The following is a 13,638-nucleotide window of genomic DNA, read 5'->3' on the forward strand; positions in this document are numbered from 1 at the left end:
CCAGGGTAGCCTACATCGTGTCCCTCTTGTCAGGAGCAGCTCTAGATTGGGTGTCTCCCCTTTGGGAGAGGAACGACCCACTCTTGTCAAATTATGAGGACTTCATAATCCAATTTCGACGGATTTTCGACGAGCCTGGTCGTTCTACCTCGGCGGCCCAAGAAATCATGCGCCTGAGGCAGGGAAATCGCTCTGTGGCACAGTACGTCGTCCAATTTCAGACCTTAGCTTCAGAAGTCGCCTGGAACGAAGAAGCCTTGGTGTCCGCTTTCTGGAGCGGTCTTTCCGACAGATTGAAAGATGACCTGGTATCTCGGGACCTGCCGGCCACACTGGTGGATCTTATCTCTCTCTGTAATAAGATCGACATGAGGTACAGAGAACGTCAGGCAGAGAAGGCCAGAGGAGATCGCTACAGAGGTCCCATTCCTCCACTACTCCAAGTATCAACCTCACCTCCATCAGACGAGCCCATGCAAATAAACCGAGCCCGGCTCACACCCCAAGAGCGTCAGCGCCGCTTCCAGGAAAGACTATGCTTGTATTGTGGAGATTCCGGGCATCAAGTCGCCCAGTGCTCTCTCCGTCCCAATCCGGTAGCCCAAGGCAAGAATAGAGAGGTAAGATTGGGACAACTCTCTACCCCCTCTGTATCATCTGACTCCATTATTCAAATCCAACTTTGTTTCGCAGGTCAGACGTTGACGACCCAGGCTCTTCTAGACTCCGGAGCTGCGGGGAATTTTATTTCATCTTCTTTTGTTGAGTTGCATTCTGTGCCCATTAAAAATATTGCAAAACCAATGCGTCTGACTGCAGTCGATGGGAGTTACATTCCGGGTGGTCTAATTCTATCCTGCACGACACCCTTACCCCTGAGCATTGGGGCCTTACACCGGGAGGAAATAGAATTTTTGGTGATCCCTCGAGCCACGTCTGCAGTGGTCCTAGGTCTTCCCTGGCTACAGAGACATAATCCTCAAATCGATTGGCCCACGATGCAGATCTTGGCCTGGGGGTCGCCATGCGTTAGTAAATGCCTGGCTAAAGTGACTCCTTTGAGATCCTCGGGAACCGATAAGAAGTTTCAGATACCGCATGCTTATTCGTCCTTTGCCGATGTCTTTAGCAAACAAGCAGCGGATATTCTCCCACCACACCGGGAATGGGACTGTCCCATTGAATTACTCCCAGGCAAGATGCCTCCACGGGGTCGAATCTACCCTCTATCAATTCCCGAGACACAAGCTATGAGCGATTACATTTCCGAGAACTTACAGAAAGGGTTCATTCGACCTTCTTCCTCTCCGGCCGGAGCGGGTTTTTTTTTCGTTAAGAAGAAAGATGGGACTTTAAGACCCTGTATCGATTATCGAGGTCTAAATGAAGTGACGATCAAAAACAAGTACCCGTTACCGTTGATCCCGGAATTATTTGATCGAATTAAAGGAGCGGTTATCTTCTCCAAGCTGGACTTAAGAGGGGCCTATAACCTCATTCGTATACGTAAAGGAGACGAATGGAAAACGGCCTTTAATACCAGGGATGGCCACTACGAGTACTTGGTCATGCCCTTTGGTCTAAGCAACGCCCCTGCAGTTTTCCAAAACTTTGTCAATGAAATCTTCCGAGACCTGTTATATCATTCAGTCGTGGTCTACCTGGACGATATTCTTATTTTTTCACAGGACTTAGCGTCTCATCGGATGCAAGTACAGGAGGTCCTTCAACGTCTCCGTAAGAACCACCTATACTGTAAACTCGAGAAGTGCATCTTTGAACAAACATCGGTCCCCTTTCTAGGTTATATCATTTCTGGGCAAGGTTTACAGATGGACCCGGAAAAGGTTCAAGCCATTCGGCATTGGTCCCAACCTACTACACTTCGGGCGGTTCAACGTTTTGTAGGGTTCGCCAATTATTATCGGAAGTTCATCCGAGGGTTCTCCACCATCGTGGCACCCATCACGGCCCTGACGAAGAAGTCCGCCAATCCTGCAGTGTGGCCTCCTGAAGCATTGTCCGCCTTTCAGCAACTGAAACAAGCCTTCATTACCGCCCCGGTTCTCCATCAGCCAGATCTCTCTAGACCATTCATATTGGAGGTAGATGCTTCCTCCGAGGCAGTTGGGGCGATCCTGTCCCAAGTATATGAAGATGGTGTAACTCATCCTTGTGGATTTTTCTCTCGGAAATTCTCATCAGCCGAGAGAAATTACGCTATAGGGGAGCAGGAACTCTTAGCCATCAAGTTAGCGCTTGAAGAATGGCGGTATCTCCTAGAGGGGGCGCAATTTCCGATCCAAGTTTTTACAGACCATAAAAATTTACTATATCTCAGGAATGCCCAATGTCTAAACCCCCGACTGGCAAGATGGGCAATGTTCTTCACTCGCTTCGATTTCAAGTTATGCTTCCGTCCCGGATCTCAGAACGTCAAGGCCGACGCATTGTCCCGTTCTTGCTCTTCGGACGCAGATGAAGAACAGCCCTATCCTATCTTGGACCCTTTAGTGTTTGCTGCCACCAGGATAATCAGTATTCCCCGAGGAAAGACCTATGTGAATCCAGAAATTCGCAAAGAATTATTACAGTGGGCTCACTCTTCTAAGTTTTCTGGACATCCAGGGGCAAGAAAGATGTTAGAATTTCTACAAAGAAAATATTGGTGGTCCTCGATGAGGTCGGACGTCCACAATTTCGTTTCCTCCTGTCCCGTATGTGCCCAACATAAATCCCCGCGCCAGTCTCCAGCAGGGAAACTCCAACCGCTTCCCATACCATCAAGACCTTGGTCCCACATATCGATGGATTTCATCACAGACCTTCCTTCCGCTAATGGGTACAACACAATATGGGTCGTGGTCGACCGATTTTCGAAGATGGCCCATTTTATTCCGTTAAAGGGCCTCCCAAGTGCTCCAACATTGGCTCGTCTCTTCATCGCCCAAGTATTCCGGTTACATGGATTGCCATCTGAAATCATCTCGGATCGGGGTGTACAGTTCGTGGCCCGTTTCTGGAGATCTCTGTGCTCAGCCTTTCAAATTTCCCTGAACTTTTCAACGGCATATCACCCCCAGACAAACGGGCAAACTGAGAGGGTAAACCAGGACTTGGAAAAATTTATCCGACTCTACCTGTCCTCATCCCAAGATAACTGGCTAGAGCTATTACCCTGGGCAGAGTTTGCCCATAATAACACTTACCATTCTTCCAGCCAAACCACACCTTTTTTCACGGTGTATGGGCGTCACCCTCGTGTACCAGACTTCTCCAAGCTCCCTGGTACTGAACTACCAGCAGTCCAATCTTCAGTTAGATTTTTTTCAAATATATGGAGGAATGTCCAGAAGGCGTTACAGCAAGCCTCCAGTAGGTACAAAATCATCGCTGACCGGAGAAGAAGTGCTGCCCCACTCTATAAAGTAGGTGACCGAGTGTGGCTCTCAACCCGACACATGCGGTTCAAAGTACCTTCCATGAAATTGGCCCCACGGTACATCGGCCCATATGCCATTTCGAAGGTGATCAGCCCAGTGGCTGTCCGTCTAAAACTCCCGTCTTCCCTACGGATCTCTGATACATTCCATGTCTCTCTCGTAAAACCTTTAGTCCTCAACCAGTTTCAGAAAAATCCACCGAGGAATTCTGCAGTAAGAGTCAAGCGTGACGTCGAATTTGAAGTGAAACAGATTCTTGATGCCAGACGACATCAAGGGAAACTACAATTCCTGGTGGACTGGAAAGGATACGGTCCAGAAGAAAGGGCCTGGATCGACTCCTCTAATGTCCATGCTCCACGACTGGTTGAAAAATTCTGGAAGAACAACCCCGATAAGTGTCCAGGGTCCACTCTTAAAGGAGGGGGTACTGTCAGGTCCCGGCGCGGCCGCGCTCCCGGCAGGGGCTCGCGCCGCGCCGTCTGCAGACTATCGCGCCGGGTACCTGGGGCACGCAAGAGTGCTTACCAGTCCCGGCAGCGGCGCGCTCTCTCCCTCTCGGTCCCCGCTGCCCCAGCTACCTCCAGGCTTGGGGGCGATTCCCCCGGGGGTCCGGCTAGGTCCGTGGCCGGCTCCCGGGAAGGACGCCGCCATCTTGGTTGTGGCAGCATTGATTAGGGGCAGGGTCTGATATAACCTCCTATGGAGGTTGGGCCCATGACGTCACAGGGCAGGGGAATAAAAGGCAGGGCTGCCTAAACCTCAGTGCTGCTGCTACTTCTGACTGTGGTCAGTCTGTGCCTGACAGCCAGTGTGCCCTGTGAGTTCTCTGCGTATCCTGTGGGATTCCTGTCCCCTCCTGAGTGCCTCTTCCAGTTCTGTTATTCCCAAGTGTGTTCCTGAGTTCTGCCAAGTGAGCCTCCTGAGTTTCATTATACCCAAGTGTATTCCTGAGTTCCGTTATTCCTGCCAAGTGAGCTTCCTGAGTTTCGTTATACCCAAGCGTGTTCCTGAGTTCCGTTATTCCTGCCAAGTGAGCTTCCTGAGTTTCGTTATACCCGAGTGGGTTCCTGAGTTCCGTTATTCCTGCCAAGTGAGCATCCTGAGTTTTCATTATACCGCCAAGTGTGCGCCTAAGTTACGTTACCATCTGTCCTGTTCCGGAGACATACGCAAGTCCTTGGAAGCTTCCATAAGAGGGCCGCGACCTGCTGGGTGGACGCCGCGAAGTCCAAATCCCCTTGCGGGGGTCCCTGGCGAAAACCGCCACCCAGTTAGACTCCGCGCCTCTGCCTGGAAGTCACGCCAAATTCCAAAGGACTCCTTGCATGAGACGTCAGTATATTAAACCGGCCATCCTCTCGCCTCCACTCTCTTCCGTGCCGAGGCCCTCCACCGCCGTGGATCCACAACAACCCGGCGTAACAGCATGTTACCCCGTTCCCCACGTCTGGTCATGCAGGTAGGTCCGACCTATGACTCCAGTGTACACGGGACCGCACATCGGATCAGATGGGATGTCAAACACATACGATTTTGGCCAACTTGACCCAATTTCTCATCCCGATCCGTCAGAATCAAGTGAAATCAGCACAAATCGCTTAAGCATGTGGGGGCCTTTCGATTAGCGAGACCCCCAGTCACTCTCCCTGTCATTAGTCCTGGTCCCGGACACTAATAGTGCAGACCAGCAATGTCTCCTGAGCCCTTGCGTACTATTATAGGTGTGGCCCCTAGGGAAGGTGGCAGTGTGGGGTAATCAACAGACTACAGGAAACAACCCATTCCTCTTGGGCAGCCCCTGGGAAATACGGCCGGACAGGTATAAATAAGAGAAGGTGCTAACTTGATGACGTCATAACGCCAAAGTCCTGATTTGTGTACCTGGATAGTGCTCAGTAGAGTTTAGGAGATAGTAGGTGGGGTGTCACCGGAATGTGGCCATTTCTGTGCACACCTGGGCCACTTACTGTATGTCCACATTTCACGGGATGCGGTCAATTTACCTACAAGCAAACGGTCAAAATACCGACAAGGTCAAATTACCGAAATTATATTTTTTCATTGAAACCGACTTGTACATACTTTACCATCCCAGTGGACACGGAGGGGGTATATAATAGTGTGACGGGCGCAGCGAGGCACCGTGCCCGAAGCACGGGGTTCATGTCGACCTATGTCAACATACAGACCCAAAAAAATATGAAAAATATGTGTCTAATTTTTGACCTGTCTATATTTTAGATGTAAGTATTTTGATCTTGTCTGTATTTTGACCGTCGGGATTTTGATTGTAGGTAAATGACACCGAACCCCGTTTCACATGTCGGGAAGGTCTTGTATACTGATATCTGTACATTGGTACAAAGAAAAGTCAATCACGATAAACTCTATACTGTTATTCTTTGGTAAGATTAGAACTAACTAGAACTGATCGAGTCGAAGCCTCTTATATTGTGGGCCGATAATAACTTGTAAATATGGATTCAAAAATGAATGATGTCACTTTTTTTTCAGATTCCCATTTTTTGGACCTGCCATAAGGATATGACCATTGAAATTGAAATTTAGAAAGTGCACTGTGCCCAAGAAAGGTAGGACCTTGCCGCTGGATTGTATGTACAGATTGCAAGCCTGTAGACTAAAACACATTTATTACATTTGGGTGGATCATGTTTTAAAATCAAGTACTGTATTCACCTATTACTGTATTTAGCACATATTAGTTATTATGTGGAATAACTGTTCGCTGTCGGTCAAGACAGCATTGAATAGGCACCAAGCCCTAATTCCCCTGTCAGAAATAGCGGCGGGGGATTGAATACTCCCATAGCCTGCAGCTTGTGGGAATCGCTGAGATTTTCCTTTAAATGATTGACCCTTTAATGCACAGGACTCTCCAGGAACCCGCCCATGCTGTTGTCATAGTTACCTTATTGTGGGGTCTTATTGTAGCTTCTTGGGTTCCAGCACTGTGGCCGATTGTCACAAACATTCAGTGTTACCTCAATGTCTGATACATTGGGGCAGATGTATTAAGCCTGGTGAAGAGATAAACTGGAGATAAAGTGGAAGGAGATATCGCACCAGCCAATCAGATCCCAACTGTCATATTTCAAACACAGTTGATTGGCTGGTGCGTTATCTCTTCCAAGTTATCTCCACTTTATCTCCAGTTTATCTCTTCTCCAGGCTTAATACATCTGCCCCATTGTGTCTTCCTGACTCCCCCCCCCCCCATCCCCTACATCTATATATAATGTAGCAATAATTGAGTTTTCTTCAAGTTTAGAGATGATATATTTTTTAAATGAATCCAATATTATGCCGTGTTCTCACTGCGAGTGAGAAAGACACGGCTTTTACCCGGCATTAAAATGCCGGGTACTGATGCGCTGGACCCCCGTTCTCACTGCAAGGCAAATTCCCGGGTGAAGAAGTTCTACCCGGGAATTTGCCTTTAAACACGTGTTTTTCGGCAGTGTGAACGGGTCAACCCGTGTCTGCATATCCGACACGGATAAAAAGAAGGGTTTTACCCGTGTATGAAATCCGGATATGCAACCCGTTCACACTGCCAAAAATCCTGTGTTAAAAGGAAAATTCCCGGGTCTACATGCTAGACCCGGAATTTGGCTGCAGTGAGAACGGGGTATAACTAACTATAGACATGTGATACTTGACCCTATTATGTGCCGTAGAGTTATAATATGGGCAGGCAGCCCCCCCAATGATGGTATGAAGCCAATTACTGCTGTTATGTGGGTATGGCTCACAGACAAGGGGCTGGATTCAGACCAGCTGCTAATTTACAGCGGCCAGTGATTATGTGATGCCGTCCCGCCTTGCAAGTAGATGTGGGAGGCTTGCAAATCTATTTACAGGTGTGAAAATATTTCCAAATCCATTGGCAGGCAACTCACCATCGGATGATTTCCCAGTGTGCGTAGCCCTGGACTTACTCAGCGGCTGCGCGGAATAACGGTATATCCAGCCTAGAGCTGGTCACACGCCCTCCCCTATAACACTCAGCCACACCTACGTTTCCCCAGACACTCCCGGCACTTTGTAGGGCACTCCCATTAATCGGCGGCTTCCTGTCAATCATCTTGCGAACGGTTATCGATCACTAACAGTAGCGGGACTTCATCGCTGGACGGCATCATGCACGCACATCGCGGCCCAGGCGCTTGCATAGTCTATTGATAATCATCCAGTGTGTGGATTCGCACAGCAGTGATCAGGTCTGAATTAGGCCCAATGTCTAGGTTGACAGTTATTACCTTGACAGAAGATCGACATGCATAATGTTGACATTGATAAAAAGTCGACATTGAAAGGTCAACATGAGTTTTTCACATTGTTTATGTCAATGCTGCCCCCAATTAGGTGACCTCCCGCTGTCCGTGCTGCACATCACCATTCCCCGTCAAATTCCATATGGATGGTAAATTATGAAAATGGCCAAATAAATAATAAATAAAAATAATGTAAAAATCCCATGTCGACCTTTTGTCAACCTAGTGTGTGTCAACCTTTCAGTGTTCACCCATTGACTGTGGGACTAGACTGGATCCCCTGTTACATGTTGTGTTGCTGTAATTGTTGTGTCATGGTCACTGTGTTGGTGTAATTGTTGTGTCATGGTCACTGTGTGCGTTTCTCCTGATGTGGCGCATTCAGCACTGCCATGTCTTTGTCTCAGCTGGAAATGACTTGTGTATGTAACGTCTATAATGGCAGAAGTTTGGGACGCTGGAGGGGGGGATACTTACCACTATACTAACGAGGACTGACCATCACAATACTGGCTACTATGCTGGTGGCAGATATTACCATTGTACCGTCTCTAATGCATTCATGAGTATAACGTAACCAATTAGATATTTGCTTTTGTTCTCTGCCTTACACTCGTAGATGCTCATTGGTGATTGATCGGTATGGTTATAATGTATATTTGCACCTGTGAGTGGTAATTATCGGAATACGGGCATGGGCACATGTCCGCATCTTGGCAGGTGTACGCAGAACCATGCAGACCCGCAGTAACCGGATATACCCCATCAGCGAGGTCAATATAGTAGCTTCCTGAAATAAAGGCAGCTCTGCCAAACCTGTGATGGGTGGAAGTTATGTACATGAGATTGTTAATAAATAACCTTCTATACAGTCTACAATATGCAAAGCAATTCATTTCAGAAATCTGTGAACACTTACGGTAAAATGTTTCTCAGTAGTGAATTGATACATTAGATGCTTCTTATCATCTTTCGATGTATGTTGGAATAATTAGGTTCTCCTTTTATGGACTAAATTTGAAGAGATAATGAAGAAGAATTCACCCCACGAATGACACATCTCTTTGAAGCTGATAATGACAGCTCATCTGGTGACGTTTTCAGGTTGGTCACTCGATATTGTTGATAAATAACCCTAGGTTGTCCATACCAGCTAACATGGGAACAGAGCTCTCGCTGGTAAATATCGGCCAACTTCTGAAGTTTATGTACTGTAACTTTAGACGTTATTTACTTTCTGCGGCTGCAGCGGTCCCAGGGATGCATCGCGGTGGGTGCACAGGTGACGTCACATACTGTGTGTCCTAAAGTGAATTTTGGCTTAGAACCTGTGTCTAAATGTGAATTTTGGCTCAAAACCTGTGTCCTAATGTGAATTTTGGCTTATACCATGTGACAAAATGTGAATTTTGGCTTATACCGTGTGGCAAAATGTGAATTTTGGTTCAAAACCTGTGTCTTCATTTGTATTTTGGCTCATACCCTGTGTCCTGGTGTTAATTTTGTCTCACACCATGTGTTCTAACGGGGCATATTGCACTGGAAATGGGAGATTTTTTGCACATGGGAAATGCCAGTAGATCAGCGGTAAGTAAGTGTACAAAGTGTAGATCCCAGGTAGCAAAAGTCTGGCCACCCCTGCCCTAGACCCTATTATCCTAACATCCCCTATTCCCACACACACCAGTAATTGTTGTAAAAAGGCGATAGCGCCATTATTTCCCATGTGGCACAAACAAGATGTTAGAATGCAGCCCTAATATTGGGGCTTTCTGGCTAAATCAGGATTAGGGTCACATGACACATGTCACAGCAGCAAAAAGATACTTTTGAGAAGTAGGTGACTATCTCATTGACATGACAGTGAAATATGACAAATTTGAAAGCCCCTTAATGATAGGTGTTTGATCAGGACCAAATCCCACGCCAGGTTATCAGGGATTATTTAGTTCATGGGTCTAGAACATCCTGTAGCCAATCAGACCATCAGACTGATCACAGCCAGGGATGTAACTTGGGAAAAAGTAGTAGGTAACAGCACGAAACACCGGTATTATTATAATATCACATTAAATGAATAATACAATAAATGTGAACATATATTGAGGACTGGATAGCAGAAAACAAAGTGCGCCCCTAGAATGACTTCCACCACCAATATCCAATGTCAGGAACCGAATTTACAATTTTTCATATCACTGGTCAACAGTTTATTACAATATTTCATAAAATACAATGTAAAAATGCATTTTCATCTGTAAGTATTCAATAAATTCGGTTCTATATATGCAAGGAAATGGACCCAACGCGTTTCGTTGTAAAACGACTTCTTCAGGGGTAATATTCCAAATGCATAAAGAATACAAATATAGATGAAGATAAATGCCTCATAAAATGGATCCTTTGTAGATCCTGGTAAAGGGATGCAAGCCTGCATCAATTTCCATAGAAGTCCTTAAAAAAGGTATGGGTAAAAATCACCAAATTTTGAGGGAAATCGGATATACACCTCAGGAATACGTCTTAGCAGGTTAAGGTACCAGACCAAATTGAGGACTAGTCAATTGAAATCTAACATATATTTGCGTAATAATGTATTATATTCACCCAATAATGTATTATATTCACCCAATAATGTATTATATTCACCCAACAATGTATTATATTCACCCATAGGGTCCACATTTATGTGCTGAAGAATAAGTTCAGAGGAGTACGTTCCTATTATGCCCAATCCAGTGTCATTTGATGGTAATAGTAATATTTATTGAATGTCCAGGTGCCTCATAACCTTTTGGCTGCAGGGAGGTGGAATACCCCAATCACCAAGAAGATGTCCATAGAGAAGGATGCTGGCCAGGTGAATTGTATGGGGAATGAAGAGTCCTGGGGGGAGGTTTTCGGGCTCTCACGTCGGCTGGATACAGGGCTGGTCTTGTTCCAATGTAATCATGAATGGCACAGTGATGGCACGATGCAGTACGGGTGGGTACACAAGGGTCACAGCCTGACGCGTTTCACTGCTTAACTGCAGAGGTATTGCTGAGCTGTCCTGTTGGGACTTAAATACCACATATTCAGTATAACTGCCGATTAGCACCCGGTGTGTGCGATCACGCAGATCATATAAACAAATATAGAATTATACATGCATCATTTAGCAGCTGAGTGACACTATTATATAGTGAAAGTCCTAAAACTATATACAGGCGAAAGCTGTTACGATGAAGTCATAATTAATCAAATAAAGGTGGGCTCAATAGATTGTGTTCATTGCTTAAGCCACTCAGTGCATTTATACAGCCCTGTTTCCTGGCAACAGTGACCTGTCCCCATTAATAGCCAATCACAAGTACAGATGGAGCTGGCCTTATTATTGCTGGCGGAGCGCCAGGACCGTGTCCCTGGCGATCCGCCAGCAATCTGGCGCTCTGGCTGAATGAGACGCTCGTGCGTCTCCCACGCACGAGCGTCTCAATAGCCGGGCGGCGAGGCGGCGCGGCGGGTGCAGTCCTGCCCGTCTCCAGCTTCAGGGAGACGGGCAGGGCTGCGGAGGGCTGCGGGGGGCTGCGGGGGGGCGGTGTGGACCGGCGGGGACCCGGGGAAGCCGGCGGGGACCCGGGCAAAAGCACCGTCGGAACGGGACGCGCGTGCACCTCGTGCACGCGCGTCCCCTTCCGACATACAGATGGCGAGGGGCGGGGGATGGCGGGTGGCGAGTCCTCCGCCATCCCCAGCAAAGACAAGCCCGGCGCCATCTGTAGACCCAACCTGGTAGGCCAGTAGCCAATCATATGCTGTGCTGATATGTCACGTGACCCAGTGTCACATTGTCTGACAGTAAGCCACATACAGTCAGGTCCACAAATATTGGGACATCGACACAATTCTCATATTTAAAAGATTTGCAACAAAATATTAAAAAGTGAAAGTTTGATTTAGGATTGTTTAGTTTAGCAGGCACATACAGAAACCGTTGTAATTCCTGCACCGTTCACCTGATTTGGATGTAGTTACAGCACATCTTGTTTGGTTCATTTCAAATCCATTGTGGCGGTGTATAGAGCCCAAAATATGGGAATCGATGTCCCAATATTTATGCACCTGACTGTTTTTCTGGATTTTTTTATATATTGTACATATTGGCAGGGAACTAGTGTCTTTGGCCACCTAAGGAATCCAGCAGCCAATTGTGTGCTCGGCTGGATCAGCCCTTGACCAGGCGCCCCGATGCCACGTGACCCGGCACATCACGTGACCCAGCGCCCCAGTGCCACTTGGTCCAGCAGCGCACCATGCACATTTCCGGCTTAGTTAATAGCGTGTGTGTTGCCAGGTGACCAGTAACCACGCCAGTATATGGAGTCCAGCAGCCGTTTGCATGCTTGGTTAGCATATCATGTGACCTGGTCATCAGTGATCATCTTTGGTTGACCCCAATATTTTAGTGCGTGGGTCTAGAACAACCTGTAGCCAATCAGATCATCAGACAGATCACAGTCAGGGACGTAACATGGGGTGTGCAAGCAGTGCCGCTGTGTTAGGTGTGCTGGCTATCCTGGAGCCGCAGCATGAAAACCTGGCCCAACACCCTGTTTCCTGGTCCCATCCCAACCCCCTTCTTCATCACATCGGGGGTATCTGCAGTGATGTCTCTACCATTATGCCGCAGGGGTTTCACAGAGTCTGCCTATCACAAAATTAAGGAATGAGGAAGACATACTTGTACTTAATGCAAGTGGCATCTGTGGAACTTCTCTTAAGGGCTGGAAATGGGAATTGGTGGTAGTGTGGGTTGTATTAGAGATAGACTAAAGCCGTACACCATCCTTGGATATCTGCCCCAGTGTGTATGAGTGCCCCATTATGCCCCTGTCACAGCAGCAGGAGTGGACTGATGGAATTGTACAGGGCTGTGATTATATTAGTACAGAGAGGCTGGGTGTCAGGTACCGTGTCATGGTATTAGGAGGGGTAGGTAGGCAGCAGGAAATAGGGACTGGCTCATGCATAATAGAAGGGGCAGATAAACATCAGGAAAAGGGGCAGGTAGACAGCACGAAGCCTTTAGAGTTCAGGGTTTACCAATATCCTTAATTAATATATATTTATATATACTGTATGACAGGCATCAGAACCACACATCTCAGCTGCGTCTGATCCAGAACTCCAGGGGCCCTTAGTAACCAGTTCAGCTGTTCTAACCCCTGTAAGAATTGACGTGACGAATACACAGAGATTGGGAATACAGCAGGAGTCACATTTAGGGGAAGTTGCTTATATTTTCTACATTGTGCTTATTAATTCTAAACTAATGATTCTGAATATAAATTCTGCAGTGTTTTCATAGGAACTGTTCTGGGAATAAAATCCATATTTCCGTGCTGCTCTGTTCTTTATTTTTCTGCACTGATTTTGCTAAATGAGATCCTTCCAAAATGCACCCCCGAGGCCTGAACATTTTATTCAAGTTTTACAAAGGATATTTCTACAGTGCTTTCATGATCTAATTTGCACATTTGTATGTTGCAATCCCCAGTGCAGCCCCAATACGCTATCTTACCGTCAGAATCTCCTCTGCCCTGACAGTCCCCTTATCTTCTACTTAGCAAGGTGCAGGAAATTATTCTTCCAAAACCCTTTCGAGGTAGTCATCTTTCCACCCCTGATAATCCATGGGAAGCTTAACCTGTGCGGGGACAGAATGACCGGCCTCTCCCCAGCACGCAGCGCGCAATTCCTGCAATTAGCCTGAAAGCACAAGCTGATGTTGTTCCTAGATTTTAGGGGTTGCTTGCGGAATAGAACACACATTGCTAAGCCACATCTTATAATGAGCCTTTGCAATTCTGTAACGAGCATTTGATGCATCATTTCACCTAATTTACAGCAAATCT

The 13,638-nt window shown here is 46.9% G+C and overlaps 1 protein-coding gene across 2 annotated transcripts in view; it reads left to right on the plus strand.

The window, feature by feature from the left end:
* Positions 1 to 13,638, plus strand: part of ESRRG (estrogen related receptor gamma) — a 705,684-nt gene that overhangs the window by 389,588 nt on the left and 302,458 nt on the right. For both annotated transcript variants that reach the window (XM_083175157.1, XM_083175155.1), the window contains exon 4: positions 5,961 to 6,037. The gene's annotated coding sequence lies outside the window, so the exon portion shown is untranslated. The remainder of the gene's footprint in view (positions 1 to 5,960; positions 6,038 to 13,638) is intronic.

Source organism: Crinia signifera, chromosome 3, assembly GCF_055691185.1.
Source record: "Crinia signifera chromosome 3, ASM5569118v1, whole genome shotgun sequence".
Classification (NCBI taxonomy): Eukaryota; Metazoa; Chordata; class Amphibia; order Anura; family Myobatrachidae; genus Crinia; species Crinia signifera.